Genomic DNA, 23793 nt, shown 5'->3' with positions numbered 1-23793 from the left:
AGTACTGACTCTTCAAATTGTTTCATAATTTTCAAGTGTAAGTAGCATGGCATTATGATACATCACACTGCACACATTTGCTTATATGGCATTTACTTGTCACTGATTAATTGCTCTTGTCATGAAAGCAGCTGACATTTTGGATTTTACACATTTTCATTCTTCCACTAAAGCATCATAAAACTATCACAAATACTTTGAAACTTAGTTTTCCGGCATTAACATGTGCTTCTCCAAGCCAGTGTATTACTTCAAAGGCAAACTCACTGAGATGCAACTCCCACGTAGTTGAACAGTTGGATCTTTCAAGGCAAATAGACATCTGAGTACAACATGGTCAGTAATTACCATGAAATGCCCCCTCTCGAGCACCACACCACAGCACTTTTTCCCACAGGTCATGTGATTCTGTTCATATATGTCCAACTGTCAGGAACTGTACACTGTCAAGTTTTCTTGTCCATCTATTTCTTAGTTTAAGACATAATACAACACATAATTACTGGTGTCACGTGACAGAATAAATGGTTTCTGGTTTAAGGGTAGACAAGAATAGCTCTTGTCATTACTAGGTTCTTTAACTGTGTTAGGACTTCCTCACCCTCAACTGTCCTGATGATTTTTACTCTGCTCTTCAGGAAGTGTATAAGAGGCTTATAAACCTAATGAATTCAGGTATAGAACTCTGGTAATAAGTTGTAAGACATATGAAGGATTGAAAGTCCTGCTCTGTGATCCTGTCCTGCCTGAAAGTAGCTACTAAATATACTTCCCTAAGTACACAGTGATACTTTTCAAATTCAGTGTGGCATGTGTGACCATTAGTCATTCCTGAGCGAAGTACTGTCAGGTTACATGCTCTTTGATATCTTCAGAGAACACATTTATGTTGTTTAGTTACACCAGGGGGCACTCCATTATTGTAGCACTGTCAGTGCAGGCAAGAGATTTTGTGTATTCCAATGAAGCTGAGAGCTATATTCGCGGTAGCATAGCTACTGGCAGATTGAATGTATAAGAGAGGTCTCATCAGAGGATCCAGACAAAGTGTTCCACACAACAACCCATCGTCTTCATTTCTTTACCTATCCTTCCTTTTCAAATATTCTATGCGGTGGGAGATTGGGGGGGGGGGGGGGCAGCTCTAGAAGTGAGGTAAACCCCGCTCTCCTAGGGGAGGAAACCCCCATTTCAAACCCTGCTGGTCCAGAAGCAGTGAAGTAGCAGTCCCACTACTGAGCTTATCTTGCACAGTGCCTGTAATGTGGCCAGGGACATTTGACTACAACTACAATAATTACAAATGAGCCTCAGAGCAAGTTGTTAGGCTGTAAGATAATACTGGATAAAACAAACTGGTATATGAGTTGGGACATGGAATATTAGAAGTTTATACAGGCCAAGAGCTACTAATTGAGTAATATGAACAATAAATAGGTACAAATTTGATCCGACTGTATTACAAGAAATGAGGTGGAATTGTGAAGGTGGCCTTAAGAGCATTGTTTTTCAACTTGTGGTTCATGAAGCCCCAGGGGGTTAGCAAAATATTTTAAGGGATTCACAAAACTCATTTCCATAATGGTGAGTCTTGAGGTTAGGCCTACTTCTGTTTCCTTCGTTTCTGCAGCACTGTCATAATATTATTATTATTATTATTATTATTATTGTTGTTGTCATTATTAAATTAAATTAATCCTGTAATGCCTCATGTTACATGTGTGTAAAATCAGCAATTTATCACATTATTTCCACAATAAATTAATATTTACCATGAATTCCTGATTTACAGTTATGTAACAACGTTAGGAATGCATCTGATTCCACTACAGTGGAAATTTAGTCTGCTAGCTTCTTTATATTATAACAATACTAACAACATTAATGTGACCACACTAAGGAACAGTTATATGGTGGTCAGGCCTTTGATTTTCAACAATAGTCTACTTCTTTCCTTGTGGCTAATGCAGTAAGTTGTCAGTTGTGTATCAAAATCATTTCTGATCACGTTAAAATGGATAACTGGTTGAAAAGTGGAAGTTTGAGAGAGAAACAGAGTTTAACAAAATCACAAATTAGTGATTCAACTTCCAGTGATGTGTGTCAATCTGACAAAAATGAACTGTATGTAAAGAAAAGAATGTACAGTCATAGTTACAGTGGGTTCAGATTTTCGTATGTAGGTGGCAAGGGCTGCCCAAGACCACAGTGTGGTGTTTGAGGTGACATTCTTGCTAACAGTAGTCTGAAACCTTCTCTACTTAAACACCATTTAGAAACCAAACACCCCACCCATGTAAACAAATCTGCTGATATTTTTACATGAAAAGCTAACAAGTGGAAAAACTATTTAACTACTTTTTTATCCATTGAAAACAGTGATAATGAGAATCATCTTGAAGAGTCTTATTGTGTTACCTACAGAATTGCTAAAACTATAAAACCTCATTCAGCAGCTGAAGATTTAGTGCAGCCATGTATAAATAATGTAGCACTTTGCGTGCTTGAAGAATCTTTCACAAAAAAGTCAGTATGGTATCATTGTCTGATAATATGATCAACTGCCAGATTAAAGACATATCAAACTATGTCAAAAATTATGGGAAGAGTTCATGGCAGTCCTTTTTTTGTGATTCAACTTGATGAATTGACTGTTTACAGTTCCCCACAGTCGTTTAATGAACAAAGTAAGAGCATATGGACTATCAGACCAATTGTGTGATTGGATTGAAGAGTTCCTAGATAACAGAATGCAGCATGTCATTCTCAATGGAGAGAAGTCTTCCGAAGTAAGAGTGATTTCAGGTGTGCCGCAGGGGAGTGTCATAGGACCGTTGCTATTCACAATATACATAAATGGCTTTGTGGATGACATTGGAAGTTCACTGAGGCTTTTTGCAGATGATGCTGTGGTGTATCGAGAGGTTGTAACAATGGAAAATTGTACTGAAATGCAGGAGAATCTGCAGCGAATTGACGCATGGAGCAGGGAATGGCAATTCAATCTCAATGTAGACAAGTGTAATGTGCTGCGAATACATAGAAAGAAAGATCCCTTATCATTTAGCTACAAAATAGCGGGTCAGCAACTGGAAGCAGTTAATTCCATAAATTATCTGGGAGTATGCATTAGGAGTGATTTAAAATGGAATGATCATATCAAGTTGATCTTCGGTAAAGCAGATGCCAGACTGAGATTCATTGGAAGAATCCTAAGGAAATGCAATCCGAAAACAAAGGGAGTAGGTTACAGTACGCTTGTTTGCCCACTGCTTGAATACTGCTCAGCAGTGTGGGATCCGTACCAGATAGGGTTGATAGAAGAGATAGGGGAGATCCAACGGAGAGCAACGCGCTTCGTTACAGGACCATTTAGTAATCGCGAAAGCGTTACGGAGATGATAGATAAACTCCAGTGGAAGACTCTCCAGGAGAGACGCTCAGTAGCTCGGTACGGATTTTTGTTAAAGTTTCGAGAACGTACCTTCACCGAAGAGTCAAGCAGTATATTGCTCCCTCCTATGTATATCTTGCAAAGAGACCATGAGGATAAAATCAGTGAGATTAGAGCCTACACAGAAGCATACCGAAAATCCTTCTTTCCACGAAAAATACGAGACTGGAATAGAACAGAGGTACTCAGGGTACCCTCCGCCACACACCGTCAGGTGGCTTGCGGAGTATGGATGTAGATATGGATGTATTACCAGTTTAGCCATTTTTATTACTTTTCATCCATTATATTAATGGGGAGTCTGTAGAAGAGGAACGACTATTCTGCAGACTCTTAAAAGAGAGAACTACAGGAGATGTATTTAAGATAAACAATGAATACTTCCATGAAAACTCAATAGACTGGACTTTCTGTGTAGGCATTTATTCACAGATGGTGTGAAATCTATGACAGGGTGTTATGCTGGGTTTTTTGCCAAAGTGAAATCGGTAGAGCCGAACACTTCCTGGACACATTGTTGCATTCATAGACAGGCTCTTGTTTCTAAACACATGCCTGATGGATTGAAATCTGTGCTGGATGATGCAGTGAAAATAATTGGGTTTATTAAGGCTTGACCTACAAATTCCTGCATCACTGAAGTTCTTTGTGAGGTAATGGGAAGCATTTTTAAGTGTTTATTGTCTCACACTGAAGTAAGGTGGTTATCGTGAGGTAGAACTATTTCCAGACCGTATTGTCTTAAAGATGAAGTTTATGTTTTTCTCACCATCTGTGCCCTTCACAAAGCAAAGTGAATGGAAGATTAAATCTGGTTTCAAACTTTAGCTTATTTGGCAGACATTTTCTCAAAAATTAATAGTTTAAACTTATCTCTCCAGAGTTCAAATATAACATTTGTACTGTGCAAGACCATATCAGACCATATCAAATCATTCATTAAAAACTTATTTCTTGGGAAACATGTTTAAATGGGTATCAAACCAAGTCCTTTGATATCCTTCATGACTTCCTAGTGAAAAATCATCTTTCTTTGACAAAAATATCAACAACATGGTTAAAGAACATTTGAAGGGACTTGGAAAAACTTTCAGAAAATGTTTTCCTGTTATGTCCAATAATAAGAGTCAATGATTTTATAATCCACATCAAGCATAAATGAAAAAGAGCAGCTTCTTGAACTTCCCACTGATTTTCAGTTACAGAAAAGTTATAAATCTTTGCCATTAATTGGGTTTTGGTTAAGTTTAAAGGCATTCCCAGTGTTAGCGAATAAAGCCATAATGGTTTTATTACTCTTTTCCTTCTCACATTTGTGCATAAAGTCATTTTCTTCATATGACTATTTAAGAAATAAATACAGACAAAACTTTGAGCTGAAAGTGATTTGAGACTTTATTTAACTTCTGTGGTTCCTGACTTCAGAGCTCTGTGCCGTGGAAAACAAGTGCAACTTTCTCACTGAATTCCAACAAAGAGGTGATAAATTACAATGACAGTGTGTATTTATTATTGCAATTAACTCTTAAGATGTAACTCAAGTAATTTTAGGTTTTAACTGTCAAGGATTAAGTTAATTTAAGGTTATTAAATCTTTTTCTTGGAATTAAATTTTATGCGTGTCTACTGTATGTATATTTAAAAGTCAGTGGTTCACCCAACTCAGATCATTGTAGAAGGGGTTCGCGAGTCAAAAAATGTTGGGAATCACTGCTTTAGAAAGAGTACGCTGATAATATTCCATAGACATGCAAAAAATGACAAATACAAATGTGGAACACATTCTGTAATACATGACTGCCCGGTAACAGAAGTGAAGAGTTTTGTGGCAGTTAATAAATGACTGCCATGCCTCACTATTACACACAAATATGGGGACATAGCATTTGTTAACCAACAGAAGTGAGCGAAGAAGATGAAAAAGATGAGTTTTATGAGGAGCTAGACAACACAGTGGAAGGAGGGAATAATATAAATATAAAAATTATACTTTGTGATTTTATTATGAAAGAGGGGCAAGAGATTACATACAGAATGAATAGTGGGAAAGAGAGCTTACATGAGAAACTGAATGAGAAAGGGTTAAGACTGATCTATTTTGTAGCTACTCAAGATCCTATAATCAGTTCCACCATAAGAACATTCATAAAGTGTGCTTGGAAACCACCAGATAGGAAAACTATAAGCCAAACTGAACACTTGTTGGTGGTAAATGTTATCTTGTTCAAAGAGCGAGATACCAAGGCAAAGTTTGTACCTTGCGATGGAACACAATTAAACAAAGTTGCTGTCAGAAGCAAATACAAATGAGAGATGGTGGTGTAGACACACCCACAAGAGTTTCCATACACCACCACAGCAGTTTGCTTACTTACATCTGAGTGCAGTCACGTTCAGCCCAGTCAGCAATCACTATTGAAGGTGACTGCATTGTCTCTCTACTGAGCCAACAGTGCAACAATTGTGTGAGACAGAGCTCTGCATACAAGTTTACAGTTAGTTGTAATCTGTGAGAAATAAATACTCCTGACATTCCTGTGTAACAAAGTTAAGTATTCCATCTTCTTCATGTTATAATAAAGTGATCTAATATTTTACATGTTGTAGTATCAGCTCAGTACCTCCAGAAGTAAAGCTAAGAAGCCAACACTGTACTGATGAGTATATAAGAAACTATCAGCCTTGATTGCGCTAGTGGAACCAACCTTTACCAAGGTTTCAGCCCAAATAATTGAGCCTTCTTCAGAAGATATACCAGAATCTATAATTTGTCTAAGAGTGCATGGTCTAGAAATAAAACTAAAACAACCTGAATAAGTGTAGTCACATTTTAAAAATGCGGTACGTAATGACATTGTAATTCTGTCAGAGACAGCAAAGGACTTGGAAGAGCAGTTGAACGGAATGGACAGTGTCTTGAAAGGAGGATATAAGATGAACATCAACAAAAGCAAAACGAGGATAATGAAATGTAGTCAAATTAAATCGGGTGATGCTGAGGGGATTAGATTAGGAAATGAGACACTTAAAGTAGTAAAGGAGTTTTGCTATTTAGGGAGTAAAATAACTGATGATGGTCGAAGTAGAGAGGATATAAAATGTAGACTGGCAATGGCAAGGAAATCGTTTCTGAAGAAGAGAAATTTGTTAACATCGAGTATAGATTTAAGTGTCAGGAAGTCGTTTCTGAAAGTATTTGTATGGAGTGTAGCCATGTATGGAAGTGAAACATGGACGATAACCAGTTTGGACAAGAAGAGAATAGAAGCTTTCGAAATGTGGAGCTACAGAAGAATGCTGAAGATAAGGTGGGTAGATCACGTAACTAATGAGGAGGTATTGAATAGGATTGGGGAGAAGAGAAGTTTGTGGCACAACTTGACTAGAAGAAGGGATCGGTTGGTAGGACATGTTTTGAGGCATCAAGGGATCACAAATTTAGCATTGGAGGGCAGCGTGGAGGGTAAAAATCGTAGAGGGAGACCAAGAGATGAATACACTAAGCAGATTCAGAAGGATGTAGGTTGCAGTAGGTACTGGGAGATGAAGAAGCTTGCACAGGATAGAGTAGCATGGAGAGCTGCATCAAACCAGTCTCAGGACTGAAGACCACAACAACAACAACAAGTACTAAGTCAACACCAAGACTTAACTTAAGCTCTGGCGTGCGCCTCGTCTCCATGGACGCCGTGCGGTGGGCCTTGGTAGCTCATGTGAAACTAAGTAGGACTAGACAACGCGCTGCAAAACAACATGGCGGGGAACATTCCACATGTCTAACTGAGACCATGACTGTCAAAGACAAAAGATCAATGCAGTTATATCTTAAAACAAATAACTTATAGAAAGGTTGAAAATCTTAAACATAAAGCCTCTGCACCAGGTTATGACTAAAATGTAACAAACTATGCATGGATTTACCTAAGTTCAAACACACTACCCCAGTAGTGTGTGTAGTAGGTAAAGGTTGGTTTCATTACCGCAATTGAGGCTGATAGTTTCTTATATATTAGGTTATCATGACTGCTGACTGGGCTGCAGTGTTGAAAGTACTGATGAGTGTTATGTCATCCAGTATGACAAGTGATGATGAGTCTGGTAGTTTATATAGACTTTACTCAACTTATTACAAAGTCTGTAATGATGTGTGCATGTTGTTTCTGTGCATCATCTGCCCAGGGCTTGCCTTGTGTATTTTGATATTTTCTGTGTCTCATATAAAGTGTTTAACCATATCTGAGCTGCCACAGAAAAAGTATTTAAATGAAGTTGTTCAGTTTCAAGTGCAGCAGATTGAATAACTAACACTCAGTGTCTAACAGATGACTCAGCACCGTTACCGGTTGTTACACCCAAGTTTGGCCCATCCAATATTAATGAAGAGGACTGGTCAGAATATTTAGACACAGACAGAGGCCCATTTCACAGCTCACAACATTACAGTAATGGTGTGCAATGCTTTTTTTTTTCTTTCAGCTGTCACAGACGCAGTGCACCATTTGTATTTAAAACGATGCCCCAATTCTCATCATGAAACTGTACACTACAACAAACTTGTTATGCTGGTCAATGAACATTATGATTCTCAGGTACATATTGCTGCAGCAAGGTATAAATTCTTCTGTCTCAAGAAGCAGCTTGCACAAACTTTAAAACAGTGAATTGCCAAACTAAAAAGGCTTGCAAGACACTGCAGGTTTAAGTGTTCTTGTGGACTCAGATACAGTGATATCATGTTACATAACGCAATTACGCCAAATATCAGACACACGTATTTGCAATGCTATCCTCAAATTGCCAGACCCTGATCTAAAAACATTTCTATCTATTGTGGAATCTCAAATTACTGTGGACACAACTGGAGGTGATTTTGAGGCTCCATGTATTTCTGTTGTAAAAGTGCGCAAGGCACTCAGTCTAAAGTTCACACTAATGTTAAATAGAATAAAAACAGGTCTCAGGCTAACAGTAAAATTAGAGATAAAAATATATGTTTTGTGGTACATGACTTGTGCTACAGAATACAGTGAGGAAGTGTTGTCCTCAGTGCTTTTCAAATCACAACAGAAATGCTTGTCCTTGTCATGATGGAGAATGTTTCCAGTGTGGTAGGAAAGGTCATATTAAGTGTGTTTACAAGGCAGCCCAGGCTCAGGCCAGGTCCAGCAGCACCAGCCAGGTGCATGGCTTCAGCAAAGCAATCAACAAGTATGGTTAATGTTGTGTTGGCACTGCCACCAAAGTGAGCACAAACGAAGACTTGCATTTCCAAATCACAGAAATCTTCTGCAGTAGTACACAGATAGGAGAACAAACTTTCTGTCCAATTAAGAGTGGCTCAAAAGATAAATTTCAGTTAGACACAAGTGCTTCTGTTTCCCTTATCAGTAAAGACATGTATGAAATGATCAGTAGTCCACAGCCACTGAACACTACTTCTATTTTGTATGCTTATAAGGGCCACGAAATATCAGTACTTGGCGTGTGCAGTTTGCAAACAACTTTTCATGAAGTTATGAAACGTGTTTTGTTTCATGTACTCAGATCTATGGAGGGTGTAAAAATTTTTGGTTTAGACTTGTTTGATTTGTTCAACCTATGCACACAAGACAATATGTTCCAAACCAGTGTTTCAGTGCCCAGCACTACTGTTAAAGCCTGTCTCCCATGCAGTGCATGAGCAAATTGTTTAGGTACTTCAAGATGGAAAGACAATGAGTTATCCAACCAATTTCTGCCAGTCAACGTGCATCACCTTTGGTCATTCTCAAAAAGCCATCAGGAGGTTCGCATTTGTGTGCAGATTTTAAAGCCCCAGTAAACTCATAAACTGTCATGGATTCATTTCATCTCCCACAACCAGACAAATTAATAGACAGATAGAGACAGGGGAAATTCTTCTCTAAGATTGATTTACATGGGGTATACTTACAGTTGCTGCTGGATGAGCAGTCCAGACAATATTCTGTGATCAACACTCAACAGGGTTTGTTCTAGTTTCAATGACTGATGTTTGGAATTGCTTCAGCTCCTGCCATTTTTCAATGGTTCCTGGAACAATTAACAGCAAAAGTTCCTTCTTGTACAAAATATTTGGACAATATTGTTACTGTGGAGCATAAGCCTACTGAACAAGTGGAAAATATAGACTGTTTGTTTCAAGTTCTTTCAGTGGCTGGCTTTAAGTGCAACTAGGAAAAGTGTTCCTTCTTCCACAAAGAACTTCACTATTTAGCACATGTTATAAATGCTCAGGGTATTCATGCTGCTAATGCACTCTTTGTCTGCAATTAAAGGCCTGCTGGTGCCCTTTAACATTAAGGATCTTCAAGCTGTCATGGGAAAGATTACCTATTATATTAAACTCATTATAAACTCTGTGCAAATTGCTGTTCGGCTGAACTGGTTGTGCTGGAACGGTATTCCCTTTGTGTGGTCCCAAGACTGTCAGGACACATTTCAGCAATTGAAGGATGCATTATTAAGTCATCATTGTTCAATTAGTTTTGATCCAGCAAAGACTGTTGCATTACCTGTGGTTGCAACTTCTTGTAGGATTGAAGCTGTGCTCTCCCATAGAATTGGTGCTTCTGACAGGCCTATTAATTTTGCCTTGAAAACTCAAAACAATGTGCAATGTAATTACAGTAAGCTTGAAAAAGAGGCAATTGCCATTCTCTATGGTGTTACCAAGTTCCACCAATACTTGTATGGAAGGAAGATCTATTTGCTTACAGATCATCAGCCTTTAATGGGCTTGTTCAATCTTTCCAATTCTGTCTCATCATGGACAGCACAAATATTGCAACACTGGACTCTGATATTGTCTAATTATCAGTATGAGTTGTACAAACCAACTGTCCAACATTCGAATGTCGACTTTATGTCTTGCTTGCTGGTCGGTACCGATGCAGTATTAGATTTGCCTGAAGAAACATGTCATCAAATCGATACTCACAATTTTGAAAGTCTTTAAAATTTTCCTCTTGATTTTTGATGTATTGCTGCAGCAACTGTTTCTATGCAGGTTGTTGGATGGCTGTGCAGTCTGAAAAAAATTCCCCACCCCCTGGCACATTGCTGCTTTTCACAATGTAACACACTACCTGCACGGGCAAGTGCTCTGCTTTTGCATACAATGATGATACATGGGTTGTGATTCCTCACTCCCTCCAGCAAGAAGTTTTGTCCTTACTGCATCAAGGTCACTGGAACGTAGTTTGCATGAAGTAACTCGCCCAACATCACTGTACTTGGCAGATTGAGCGAATGACCTCTTGTTTCACTGTTTGTATGGAACATTAATCTGTTCTTCCACAATGCTTTTTGAGTGGCCACATCCATCCAGACCCTATCAATGCACCCATATTGATTTTGCCAGTCCATTCTGGAACATGTGATGATTTTTGATGGTAGATGCACACAGTAAATTTCATTTTGTTGTCCCCATTACACCCTCCACTACTGCAAGTCTTCTATTTTTTTTTTATCTTTGAGGTCATCCTGAGGTCCTTGTCTCAGGCAATGGACTACAACTCAAATCAGCTGTTTTTAACAGTTTTGTGCCACCAATGGCATACACCATGTGATTTTGCTCCTTTTCACCCTCAGTCTACCAGTGAAGCTGAATGATTCATTTGGAGATTCAAAAGTCACATGGAGAAATTCAGTTCTTCCCACACATGGGAGTAAGCCTTAAAGTTTTTCTTTCCTCCTACTTGCCACATGACAAGAAGATGGAACAAGTTACGGTGCATTGTTTCATCTTCTGTGGCCACCACAGAAACAATTCAATCTGTTGGGGCATAAAAATGTGAGCCACAAGATTAAGTCTTCTTTAAAGTTTTTGGCAAGAAGCAGTGCTGGGAGCACTGTGTCATTACAAAAGTTTAGGGATGTTGTTCTTACATTGTACAAGGTTCCACTGCACTACACTGACATCAGCAGAACCAGCTACGTCACTCTTACGATTATGCTACTGCAGCAGCCATCTCCACCTCTATATCAGTCATGGTTCCATTGTCCAGAGTGGTGCCCATGGAGACTGTGGCTACAGCCACCACCGCCAAATCCACAGCTACCACTGCCACTGATGTCGGCACCCATTCTGCACCCTGTTGTGATGGCCATGAAGGCATCAGCACCAGACAGCCATCACACCACCCCAGAAGATTCCCTTGCTGTCTTCCCACTCTCAGCATCTGTATCACTTGATGTGGGCACACAACCTGTGGTTGGTTTTTGGCCAGTGTTTCCAGTCACTTGTAAGGTGGATACCAAGGTGCAGACAGGGAGCTGCCATTGGCTGTAATTATGCTCAGTCTTCTCATCTAAAAGTCTGGCTTCAGACCTCCCCCACTCCCTCCCCTGTCGACATCATGTGACACAGCACTATGAGGCGATGGTGCAGAGGTTTGGAGGACATGACAGAGGGGAGAATGTGGTGTCATGCAAAGAGTGAGGTGCCATGGCAAGATTTGTATGTTATGACAGAACCACAAATAAACATAGGTGCTGCCAGAAGCAACTATGAATGACAGATGGTGGCACAGACATACCCAGAAGAGTTTCCATACACCACTGCATCACCTCGATTACTTATATCAGAGTATAGAGCAGCTCAGCCCACTCAGCAATTGTGTTAGACAGAACTCTGCACAAAAGTTCATAGTCAGTTGTACTCTGTGACAAGATACTAGTATCTTGTTCTGTATCAAATGATACATTTATGTTATGTGACAGTAATAAGTACACATCACATTAGTGTGGACATGGTTTGTATCAAGTGATACATTTATGTTCTGTGACAGTAATAAATACTCATGACATTAGTGTGGACATGGTTTGTATCAAGTGATACATTTATGTTCTGTGACAGTAATAAATACTCATGACATTAGTGTGGGCATGGTTTGTATCAAAGTTAAGTATTTTGTCTTGTTCATAGTACAATAAAAAGATCTAATATTTTACGTGTTGTAGGTACCAACTTGGCCCCTCCATGAGTATAGCTAAGAGCCCAAAACCATACCAATGAGCATTATTTTGTCAAGTACAACAGTCAACATGAAGCATAAGAAGTGCATAGAACATGTAAGATCATATAGAGGAGCAGATGGGGACACAGATCACTTACTACTTGTTGGGAAAATCAAACTACAAATGCAGTACTGGAAGAAACAAATAAGTAAGAGCAACACAACAATACATTGAGGCAAATAAACTTCATCAGACTAAGATAGCGCAAAGATACAATGTGACTGTGAGGAATACATTTCTCATGTGCTATTCTTTGAGCATGAAAATCAAATTTCTGCCTCATTATTCTTGTACCTCTCATTTCATTCTCATGTATTGTTCACTATTATTTTCTTTGTTTGTGTTGTTTATCAATTTTTTTCTTCTACTGCTTCCTAACATGTTTGATTAAACCAATTTCTTTTCTTCTTTTTCTTTTCATCTATCGCCTACTTTGCTGCATCTGTCACCCCCTTCATTTGTTCTGGTCCACATCACAACATCCACCTTTTCGCCATTCTGTTGCTTTGGCATAAGTGTCTTTGAGATTAGGAATGGGCATTGCTTTGAATGGGCATCTACAGATGTTATTATATGCAGATGATATGGTAGCTACATTAGAGTCACGTGAAGAAATGATAAAAACCATAGAGGACCTGAGCAGTAGTGCAGGGAATGTGGGCTCCAGAATCAACCCAGAAAAGTGATGAAAGTAAGTAGAAGGATGACCACATTGTGATTGGGGATTTACAGGTGGAAAAGATGACACTGAAGATAGTTAGGTCTTTAAATATTTGGGATCATATTTCAACTGGAGGAATAATGTTGAGCTAGAAGTTGGCCAATGAATCATTAATGATTTCAGATAATATTACAACCTAAAACCAATCATGAAATTAAGGGAAATTTCAACAGGAGTTAAAATTAAAGCACATCATACACTTAATTATACCAGTACTGTTATATGGCATAGAAACATTGAGTAACATCAATAGCATCTCAATAAATGAAGAAACACTCCAGCTATGATCCTTTATTGAAATGATAAGTTTCGCAGCTTATAGCTGCATCCGAACATATATATCTGAGTAACAAAAGGGGGGGCGGGGGAGAATTAAAATAAACAATATTGTCTAAACTCCATGTTAAAAAAAAGGATGTAGTAAATAACAGATAAGAGTATTCACAATCGGTTCATATAAAATTCAGACCTATTTCCTTTTTTTTACCTCCCACTTATGTTTGGTTCACTTCTCTTTCCTCATTATCCAATCCCTTTTTTATTTTCCTCCAACTCCCTCTCTTATTGAGATTCCTTTATACCTCTCATCTTCTTTAATTAAGCTGATGGTTATTAGCTACATTTAATGTCTTTTATTTTCTATCAAGATCATTTCATGTTCCGGGTTTGATTATTTTGCCACCTTTGTATTATCAGCTATGTAAGGATGCCACCCTACTTTTTCTGCCCAATCATTTATAGCATTTACTGTTTCTCTCATGCTCGTGTGATATCAGTTATTACCTAGCCTATGTGCACTGGCCTTTCTGGTCATTTCTTTGTTCCTGTGTGCTTCGGGTTCCACCGTTTCTGGCCTGTGTTGGTTCCAGCTATGTGACCACTGAGTTTATATTATGGTAACTTCCTTAGTATTTTTCTTCTTCCATTTTTCACCATCTTTTAGTTAGTCAGTTTCTCTGTATCTGATTTCCCCTCGACCTGTCTTTATTGGCTATTAACGCTCTATTTTTATATCAGGTTTCCTGTTTTATCGCCATTTTTATGTGATATGTTTTTCTGCCTGGATACCGCCGTATTCTACTCCCACACGAGTCTATTCCACACTATATTGCTCTCTCAATGGTGAATTTTTTTAAATACATTCATTTTAATCCCACATTTCCAAACTTTGGATTTTAGACCCTATCAGTTCCCTTGACATTTTTTGTTATAGGATCCCTTACTATATGGAGAGGTCAACTCCATCATTCTGGTGATTATATTACTTGACTACTGTTCCTTTGATGAATGTCTTACTTTGATTTGACTGAGAATGTTGGGTGATCCGTATAACTTGACTTGATTGTGAGTACTTTTATCTGTTATTTAATACATCGTTTTTAAACTGGGAGTATAGAAAATATTGTTTATTTTATTTTTCCCCCATTTTGCTACTAAGATGTGTACCTGAGGATGCGGCAATAAATTGAAGAACTGGTCATTTCAATAAGGGATTATTTAAAAGCTGGTGTGGTTTTTCATTTATCAAATGTATTTCCACAACTGTGGCTGCCCATAGTATAAAGTATTTTTTAACATCAATAGCAATTGAAAAAAAACTGATGGTACACAAGGCAAAGATCCTGAGAAAGATTTTTGGGCTAGTGAAGGAAGGAGAGGGTGAACAAGACTGAAAAAACAAAGAAGAAATATATGCTATGATAAATCAGCCCATACTGCACAAAAAGCAAAGCTTAAGCAACTAAAATGACCTGGAAATGTTGCAAAGATGACAGATGATGCTAGTGTTGGTAAGAACGCCAGAGGGGAAAGTGTCCTCAGGGAAGACCAAGAACAAGAGGGAAGGATGGACTATGGAAATACTGCAACAATTAGGATTTACAGGAAACTGGAAGGGAGATGCACATGACCGGGACTGTTACGGACAGTTTTTAAGGTCAGTGCATGATCCGCAACGCCCTGATTACCGGTTAAGTAAGTAAGCAAATAAGTAAGTTACACCACGCTTTGCACAAGATTTAGTTCCAGTAAAAATTTGTCTGCCAGATGCTTGAATATCACTAGTGTATTTTTTTAACCCAAAAGGCTCCCTAGATTACTGAAAGTGTCTGTAGAATATTATAAACATGGTTTTGAGGTGATCCTCTGGGCCCACCTCCAACTGGTGACAACTCGCATATAAATCCATAGTGGCAAAGAAAAGGCATGGTCCAAGATTATCTAGGGTCTAAATAATGTTACAAACTGGATAAACATTGCTGGAGATTTTAATGTGGATTTATTGAAAAGGTCTGTCGGTGAACAATTATTGCAGTCAGTAACACTATCATTCAATTTAGTTCCTACTGTGAACTTTGCTACTAGGATATGTAAAAGCTAAGACTGCTATTGCTAACATCTTTGTAGACAAATCTAGGGAAAAAAGTCATATCACAAAACCAATAGTAAATGGGCTATCTGAACATGACATGCAGCATCTTGTGTTAAATGTTGAAACTTGTCAGGATAAAAAAAATCTATTAAATCACGTACAGGAGATTAATAAATACGTCAAAAATTGAGAAATTCAGGAAATTGCTCAAAGACATGAACTGGATAGATGTTTACAACACATCTGACTCAAATGGAAAATACAAAGCATTCATTAATAAAGTTGCGTCCACTTTCGAAAATTGTTTTCCCCTAAAGGTAACTCAAATCACACAGAAATCAAAAATTAACTGTGGATTACACAAGGAATAAAGATATCATGTAGGACAAAAAGGAGACTGTATATACTATCTAGGAACAGCTCTGATGTTAGAATTGTAATGTATTACAAAGAACACTGCGAAATGTTGACGCAAGTAATCCAGAAATTTAAGCAGCTTTATTATGAGAAAAAGATAATTACATCAGGTAACAAACTAAAAACTGTATGGGATATTGTGAAGACAGAGACAGGTGGGGCCAAAAAGGAAGAGGTACAGATAGCTCTAAAAATAAATGAGACTTTGGTAACAAATGCATGTAGAGTTGCAAACCTCTTAAACAAGTACTTCATTTCTGTTATTGACAGCTTGGGATTATCAGGTTTGGTGATCAGTGCAATTGAGTATCTGAGACCAGTCTTTAAAAACAACTTCAGTGAAATGGAAATGACACTCATATCTCCCAAAGAAGTAGCATCCATCATAAAATCCTCAAAATCAAAGTATTCCAGTGGAAATGATAACATATCAACAAAGTTAATCAAAGAGTGCTCATGCGAGTTGAGTTCAATCTTAAGTTATTTGTGCAATCAATCTCTTATCAGCAGAACATTTCCAGACTGGCTAAAATATGCTGAAGTTATCTGTTGGATTTCAGTTTTGACAGCACTTGGTCACAACAATCAAGATTAGGTATTTTGTGTATGATAAATTTATTAATAGTGCACAACAGTGTTTCATTCTGACAGTGTGTTAATTCTGTAAATATTAGCTGATCCAGTTTACTGCATTGTGTTAACCTATTTCGACTATCTCCTGACAAATGATCAGGGTAGTAAGTATTATATTCAAATCTTTCGTGTTTTTATGTTATAATTTCTGACATGTTCCACACCCAATGAGAATCACCTCATTTTTTGGGTACATGGAACGAAAACTTAATCTAATCTAATCTAATCTAATCAAATCATCACCTCTTACACATTTATTCAGACATATATGATCACAAGTGGTTGGTATTGGCTCCATACACTCATTTATCGTGTGCATGTACTATACATTGTTTTGAAAAAAGCGTATTTGCACTATCGGCTGTACAACTGTATATTCATTCTCTACAAGTTCAGCAATAACAACCATCTTCACAAGGGAAAAACAATGTACATCAATGGATCAAAAATACTTTTTTGTCAAATATGACACAACCAGATGTAGAAGATACATAACAGCCATAAGAGTTTGGTTGAACATAATCTATACAAACAAGCTTTGCATTACCACAATTACAGCAATGTATATTTGGTGAGAACTTCACACTTAAAAATAATAATGTGCCAGGTAGTAATCGTGAAGTTCTCAGCAAGTACACATTACTGTAACTGTGGTAATACACAGCATGTTTATATGGATTATGTTCAGATAGACTCTTACAATAGTTATGTATTTTCTACTGCTCTACATTTGGTTGAGTCATATTTGACAAAACTATATTTTTGATCCACTGATGTACATTATTTTTCTCCAGTGAAGATGGTTATTATAACCAAAACTGGTAGACAATAAATACACAAGTGTACAGTTGATGGTGCAAATATTCTGTTTCCAAAGTCCTTAACAGCCATAAAAAGTCACCTTAAAAAGTTTTATTACTACAGATTGGCCTCACGATCTTTACTTTCCTTTATAATGCTGTCACGTAGTTGCTATACAATGTATTATTCCACTACTGTTTTAAAGTGATGTGGAATGTGACATGGTTTCCGAATAACAGGTGTTCCTTTCCCATCAGAATTGTGTGCTACATAATGGGAACTGCAGCCAAAGGGCCTTTCATATTGAATAGCTAGGGATATGCCTTAAAGTGAAAAAGGTGAAATACATCTGGCAGAAATAAAATACAGTGCAGCAAAAGAAGGCAGTAATTATTTACAAAACAAATAACTCTACAAACTGTTTAAAAATCATCACTGCTTTCTCCTAAAAAGTGTAAAAATACTTATTTGACACACACAAATTGGCAGTGTTTCTTATCTCAGGTTTTCTCTAACCAACCCTCCTTCCTATATCACTTCCGTAGTGGCTGAGCGGTTCTAGGCGCTACAGTCTGGAACCGCGCCACCGCTACAGTCGCAGGTTCGAATCCTGCCTTGGGCATGGATGTGTGCGATGTCCTTAGGTTAGTTAGGTTTAAGTAGTTCTAAGTTCCAGGGGACTGATGACTTCAGCAGTTAAGTCCCATAGTGCTCAGAGCCATTTGAACTTCCATGCTGGCTAACATGGTGTAATGTGGTAGCCATACTTCGAGGTAGGAAGAAAGATTGGAGGTTAGCATCTCAACAACAATAAGGTCTCCCCTCTGCAATGAGAGATCACTGCATTACCCAACATGGCACCAGCTTTGGTTCCACCAGGAGATTTGAGACTAGGGGACTGTGTATGTTGTTTATTTGGATTTCTCTGCTATTTGAAAGTGGTTTGCAACAGTTTGGTAATTTTGTCTGTAGAACCTAAACAGAAATGCACCCATCTACCTCTACAATATACTAGCCATATACACATACATGATTTTAAGAGAAATACAGATCTCAGCCGTAATTAGGTATTGAATTAAATTCAATGGCAACAAGTGAAAATCCATACTGGACTGTGACTCCAACCCAGATTTCCTGCTTTCTGCCAGTGGTTGCCTTGATGGTAATGATAATTTCGGTGCAGATGCACACTGAGTCCAAACTCCTGTGGGAGTCAGGTAAAGTTACCAGTAATGAGGAAAATGGATGACAGATGCTACATGTGTGGTGTGCGACACATTGAGAATTTGAGATGGAAAGGATGCATGCTCAGATAGCTAGAGCAGTTAAGGTGCCCACTTATGTAAGGCCAGAAATCCAGGTTTGAGTCTCGATCTGGCACAAATTTTCATTTCTTGCCATCGAGTTTCAATGGCCAACTGCACATGACGTTGGTATTTCTCTTAAAATCATCCACAGTATAAGAATGGTATCTGTTCTATCGGAGATGTCCAACATAACAGACACCAAACATACAATAATATAAATGCACCTTGATGGTAAAGATAACTTCAGTGCAGATGTACACTATGTCAAAACTCAAGCAGGATTCAAGTAAAGCTGTGAGCAATGAGAATAATGGATGGTGGATGCTCCGTGTGTAGTATGTGGCAAGTCGAGTGTTTGGGTTGGAAGGATGACATGGTCAAGTACCCAAAAGTGGTTAAGGACATGTATAACAGAACAATAATATACAGCATGTTCATTTTAACTGAAGACATTCAAATATATCAAGAACTACACATTGGATCAACAAAAGTTATAGTTCCAATTTATTTATCTCAGATGAGGACATCCAATAATATCAATACTCAACCCCCCACCCACCCTGTGTGTGGAGGAATACTATGTTGCAAATGGGGTTTCCAATTAGAAGTTACGAAATACTGGTCTGTCCTATCCTCCGATTACAGCACCATATGTGGCAGAACATATAAAACATATGTAGATTTTGCTGTAGAATCGTAATCTGCAAAAATAAATAAATAAATAAATAAATAAAATAAAATGGCCCCCTGCCACCAACACAGGGGGTGGGGTGGGGGTCGAGTGCGATGTAACTGGATGTCCCTCTCTGAGACAAACAAACTGGACTTGTAAGTTTTTTTGATCTGATGTGCAGTTCTTGTAAGTATAACTTCAGTGTGGATGCACAATATGTCTGAACTCTTGCAGGAATGTCATAAAACTGCAGTCAATGAGGATAATGAATGGTGGAGGCTACATGTGTAGTATGCGCCAAGTTGAGAATTTGGACTGGAAGGGAGGCGTGTCTGGATAGATGAAGCAGTTAAGGAACCACTCATGTAAAGCAGGAAATCCAGTTTCAGGTCCGGATGCCCCACAATAACTCGTCACCATTGAATTTAATTCAATGCCCAATTGCAGCTGTCATCTGTATTTCTCTTAAAATCATGATCACATTTCTAGAAAAGTCTGAATGTTTTGTACTCTTTACTTGACCAGTAACATTGAATTTGGGCCTGTTAGCTGCATACTGACCTACAAAGATTACATTTATGGGAAGTACATCCCAATTGTCAGAACATCTAAATTTTGGTTTAGCAGTTACCACTGTACCTCTTCCCATTTTATCTTGGGTTTAGGGGTGTCTATGTTGACAATCACGTATCTTGGGGCTGACAACTATTATAGAGTGGAGTGCTGCATTTCCTCTGTTTGACTCATCTACATCAGTATTATACCATTTCAGCATTAAAGAGACTCAACTTTTCTTTAGGCATTACTATATCTGTTACCAGCAAAGCTATGGTAGTGAACACTGCCACTTGTAGCATCATCGGAAATCATAACTTACATCATACAAGGGTGTGCTAAAGAGTAATGCCTCAGAATTTTTATGTGAAAACCCTTAAAGCTTTTTTAAATAAAACAAATGTTAGTAACATTCTACATATTTACTCTTCATTTCCACATATTTGCAGCCCTCTGCTGTTAGAGGGGTCCGAATTGTAGCATATAACATGGCAGTGTGTACTGTAACTATGTCAGGGCTTGAGAAACAGCATGCTGTAACTGAGTTTTGAGTTTGAAGAGTTTGTTCACACACCTCTCCTTCTACATGACAGTGCCAGACCACACAAGAATGCTCTGACAACCCAACACATTGGGTTCACCACCATCAGTCATTTTCCATACAGTCCTGACTTGGCTCCATCCAATTTTCACTGTTCCCAAAAAAAAAAAAAAAAAAAAAAAAAAAAACCTTCAGGAACTTCACTTTGATTGTAATGAAGCAGTGCAATCAGAGGTGAGATTGTGGCTCCATTAGCAAAGTGAAACAGCCTACAGTGATGGTATCAACAAACTGATCTCTCATTGGGAGAAAGAAGTTCATCACTAAGGTTACTATGTTGAGAAATTTATTTATTTTATTTATTTATTATCTTTTTTAGCATATGGTCACCAATTGGTGACTTTTGTAAACATCATAGCATTTTTAAACAATTTTTGTACCAACAGTAGAAATTTGCAGTTCACATGTACAAGAAGCCATTACGGGTGATGCACCTGGCAATATATGGTACAGAACTTCATAAAGCAACTTACAGTTGTTACATAGTACAGGTTTTTGCATTTACAGCATGTTGTTACAAAAATAATACATATTAAATATGTAGGTGTGAAGAATAATGATGTAGAATGTTAATAACATTTGTTTTATTTAAAAAGCTTTAAGAGTTTTCACATACGAAATCTGGAGGCATTACTTTTCAGCACATCCTCATAATATAAGTCTACCAGCAAGTTTCTCAAAAATGTTCCAAGAGTGTGAAGTTCTGCATCATGAGTGGTAGTTCTGATTACATTTTCATCACTCATGAACTCATACAACTTTGTGTTTTTTTTAATGAGAGCAATGATTTCTTCAAGTCTTTCAGCATTATGTTAAATAATACTATTTTCCTGATTTTTTGCAGTAGTAAAGTGTGGTGTAAGTTTCAGAACCCCTTTGATAAATCACTGGAACTTCTTGCATATCTTAATGAGAAATGTCTGTGTATTTACTACCACCTGAAGTTGAACTATGCATAGCAGTTGGTACTTGCTTGATTGATGTTGCACAGCTGCCATTTTCAAAATCTGAAAGGGGAAAAAGCACCAGAGATTTTAAAAAAACCAGTGAAGGCACTTAAATGCAAAGGTAAGGGTTGCAGAATGATTCTCATTGGGACTCCAACCTTCCTCTCAGTTCTCAGCTTTTCTAGGTTCTTCAGTAGATGCAAGCCATCACTACACATTTGTGTAACCACATTCAGTGAGTGTTCAATCCTAAAATGTGTAGAAACCACTTTGCATTGCCAGAATTAACTAAATTGCGGAAAGGGACAAAAGAGGATTCAAGCAACAAGTATATTTTATGGTGCTTATTTGTAGCAGAGCTGCAGCTCTCCCTATTCATGGCATTCTTTCTGACCCATCAGAATAGCCATGCTTCTCATAAATGAGTACACTGTTAGCTGCACAGAATCTACATCTACATGTATAACCCACAAACTAATGCATATTGTGTGTCAGAGGGACTACATACCAATATTAACAATTTTCTGCCCTATTCCACTCATAATATACCAAGGAAAAAATGACTGCCTGTATGCTTCTGTATGCACCCTAATCTCTCTTACTTTATTCTCGTGATTCCCTATGTGAGGTATGCAACACAACATTTGCTAATTCTTCCTCAAGTACTGGTTCTCTAAATTTACCCAACAGTGTTTCGTGAGAACATCACCTTTCCTTTTAAGTTATCAAGGCACATCTGTTACACTTTACTTTCACTTCCATACAAGGCTACACTCCAGACAAATACCTTCAAGAAAGACTTCCCAATAGTTAAATCTACAGTTAATGTTAAGAAATTTCTCTTCTTCAGAAATGCTTTTCTTGCTGTTACCAATCCAGATTTTATATCTTCTCTACTTTGGCTATCATCAGTCTCTTTACTGTTCAAATAGCAAAACTCACCTACTACTTTTAGTGTCTCATTTCCTAATCTAATTCTCTCAGCATCACCTGATTTAATTCTACTACATTCAATTATCCCTGTTTTGCTTTTGCTAGTGTTCATTTGATACTCCCCTTTGAAGACACTGTCCAATCTGTTCAACTGCTCTTTCTAGTCTTTTTCTGCCTCTGACAGAATTACAGTGTCGTCAGCAAACCTCAAGGTTTAAATTTCTTCTCCCTGAACTTTAACACCTTCTTCACATTTCTCTATGATTTCTTTTGCCATTTGCTTAATGTGCAAATTAAATAACATTTGGGACACGCTACAACTCTGACTTATTCACTTCTCAAGCACTGTTTCCCTTTCATGCCCCTAGACTCTTATAACTGATGTCTGGTTTCTGTACAAGTTGTACATAAACTTTTGCTTCCTGTATTTTACCCCTGCTGCCATCAGAACTTTAAAAGTGCATTTCAGTCTGTATTATCAAAAGCTTTCTACAAATCTACAAAAGCAATAAATGTAGGTTGCCTTTCCTTAACTTACCTTCTAAGACAAGTCTTAGGGTCAGCGTTGCCTCACGTGTTTAACATTCCTTTGAAATCCAAACTGATCTTCTCCAAGTTCAGCTTCTACCAGTTTTCTATACTTCTGTAAGGAATTTCTGTTAGTATTCTTCAAACATGACTTACTAAGCTGACAGTCTGGTAATATTCACACCTGAAAAATAAATTTTCAGTGTTCACCTATGGGCAATGATTTCTTCAATTCTCTCACTATTACATTAAATAATACTATTTTCCTGACTTTTGCAGTAGCATAGTGTGGTATAAGTTTAATAACCCCTTCTGTAACTCACTGAAACTTTATCCATTCCCCAATTAACCACATTTAGTGAGTCTTTAATCCCACATTGTGCAGGAACCACTCTGCATTGCCAGAATTAACTAAACTGTGGAAAGGGATAAAAAGGATACAGACAACAAGCATATTTTATGGTGCTTATTTGTAGCAGTGCTGCAGCTCTCCCTATTTGTGATATTCTTCCTGAGCCATCAGAACAGCCATGCTTCTCATAAATGAGTACACTGTTAGCTGTGCAGAATCTATGTCTACATCTACATGTATAACCCACAAACCCATTATAAATTTTCAATGTTCACCTCATTTTAATATTACCATTAAACATTTAAGTGATGTAATATGATCCAAATGTTCACTATAATCTTGTAATTGTGTGGCAGAGGGTACTACATACCAGTATTAACAAGTTTCTTTCCTATTCCACTCATAATGTATCTAGGAAAAAATGACTGCCTGTATGCCTCCGTACACATCCTAATCTCTTT

The 23793-nt window shown here is 37.8% G+C and overlaps 1 long non-coding RNA gene across 1 annotated transcript in view; it reads right to left on the bottom strand.

The window, feature by feature from the left end:
* Positions 1-23793, bottom strand: part of LOC126469806 (uncharacterized) — a 58770-nt gene that overhangs the window by 22838 nt on the left and 12139 nt on the right. Inside the window, exons 3-4 of the long non-coding RNA XR_007586079.1 lie at positions 22991-23164; positions 9387-9505 (exon numbers count right to left, since the gene is read on the bottom strand). This is a non-coding gene — a long non-coding RNA (uncharacterized LOC126469806). The remainder of the gene's footprint in view (positions 1-9386; positions 9506-22990; positions 23165-23793) is intronic.

The sequence above is a fragment of the Schistocerca serialis genome, chromosome 3, assembly GCF_023864345.2.
Source record: "Schistocerca serialis cubense isolate TAMUIC-IGC-003099 chromosome 3, iqSchSeri2.2, whole genome shotgun sequence".
Taxonomy (NCBI): Eukaryota; Metazoa; Arthropoda; class Insecta; order Orthoptera; family Acrididae; genus Schistocerca; species Schistocerca serialis.
This window is presented reverse-complemented; position numbering and strand designations above follow the sequence as displayed.